The sequence below is a fragment of the Lytechinus pictus genome, chromosome 1 (assembly GCF_037042905.1).
Source record: "Lytechinus pictus isolate F3 Inbred chromosome 1, Lp3.0, whole genome shotgun sequence".
Classification (NCBI taxonomy): Eukaryota; Metazoa; Echinodermata; class Echinoidea; order Temnopleuroida; family Toxopneustidae; genus Lytechinus; species Lytechinus pictus.
The window spans coordinates 17899585-17901570 of record NC_087245.1 but is presented as its reverse complement, the minus strand read 5'-3'; positions in this window follow the sequence as shown (position 1 = coordinate 17901570).

Sequence of the window (1986 nt, the reverse complement as noted above, 5' to 3'; positions counted from 1 at the left end):
CAAAATATTTGTATAATTCTCTGAATATCGGGCGCGAAACTCGAAAGGGAAAATCCCATTTATGAATAAGTGGTCATGATGAAAGTATCCAAATAAAGAATCCTTACAAACTCTTTATCGATTGGTTGGAATTACGAAAATCGAAAAACATCTTTAATAGTTCAGCTTTCTCCGCATCTAACTGGAATAGTTTCCAGCTTAAACTACGAAAAAGCTTTCTCGGCTTCGGGACAATGACACAATTCCAGGGTTCTTTTTATTCGCTATCTTTTTGTATTACACTTCTCGATTTTGTTCGATTGTTTGTGTGAATAAAAGGAATTTTCAAGCACCGAGACTGTGAGATCGTATTAGTTTGTTAAAAATCTTCGAAGCGGCTGGTATAGTGTATCCAAGCGTTTCTCTTACACCAAATCTATTAAGAAAGGTGAAAAGCATCTGTGGGCTATTTTCTGACAAAGAAAACCTTACAATTCGAAATTGCTCATCCCTATTGAAAAGACTCTCCTCGATATTTAGGTTGTTTTGTGTAAATAGTGGTGATTTAACTCTGAAGGCTGCAGTGTTTGAATATGAGGTCAATAGGAAATTACCCGGGGAGCTATACCCAAAATTAGTTTGGTGTGAATTTTGTTACGTCTGATAAAAGTGTTTACTTTCATGTTTTCAAAAGTTTTCCGTTTTGAAGTAGTTTGCTCTCCCAGCGAAGGATCATTTGTTTCCTATATGTATTTTATCACCCGGAGGTTGAAAAAATGAAAGGAAATTATTACTCTCTGGGTCTGAGTCATTTAAATCATGAAGAGGCATTGAGAGCGTTTCATCAACAATTTTTAGTCTGGTAAGGTGTCTTTGACAATTATCCTTGATTTTGATTGGCTGAGGACAGTTCATATGGTGATTGTCAATAAAAAAAATGTCACGCCCATTCATGAAACGTTCCCCAGTACACTATCCAGTTTACGAGAACGCATAAAAGTATATATTTTTTTCTTCACAACGCGCGTAATACACGTATTGAGGACATTCAATGGATTCGAGACGAGAAAGTGAAGATACGCGGAAACGGAATGAATTTTGATAGACCCTGTTGGGACCAGGTGGTCTGATCCTCTTCAGCTATAATTTAAAAATACATCAAATATAAATAGGCTGATTATCTATAAAGGGAATATATTTGAAGTCAGATTTTCTTTCATTCACATTACTTTTACAAATTTTTCACTTTTTGTATAATTTTTTTTCTTGGATTGTGCTCACTTTGGATTTCGAGGATGACAATGGCAATCCTCCCCATTTAGGACCAAGAATGGAATAGATAAATAAAATGGAATCAGTAAATGATTATACCTAGTTATTGTAATCATAGGTCGAAATTAGTCATTGCCCATCATCTATGCCATCATTCACAACATCGTCACGAACATTAATGTCAAAACAGTCATCTTTATTATTATCATCTTATCATGATCTGTATCATCATCAAAATTACTAATTAACAGTATTAAAAGTATTCCAAAAATTCTTGAAAGAATAGAGCTATACTGTCTCTTTCCTTTGAGCATAATGAACAATTCCTAAACATTTTAGACATAATGGAAGTCATTAACTATTTTTAGAACTAAAATAAAAGGCGACGAATAATTTACATGAAAACACAAAAGGGAAAACTACATGTGTGGCCCACTGCAGTGGCTTGGTGCAACATAGAGACCAAGCCTGCTGGAAGATTTGTTTGTGGTATGGTGGTACTCTTACTAACTGCCTTTAATATCATTGTCATCTTCATCATCGTTAATTCATAGAATTATTACCACCATTATCATCACCATCCCCATTTATCTTTTACATCATCATTCTTCTCCTTCTCATCACAAACATCATCATCAGCAGCAACCTTATTACCACCATATTTCTACTCCTCCTCATCATCATTCCTGCCTATTAATATCACAATCATAAAAAATTATCATCTTTTCCCCTATA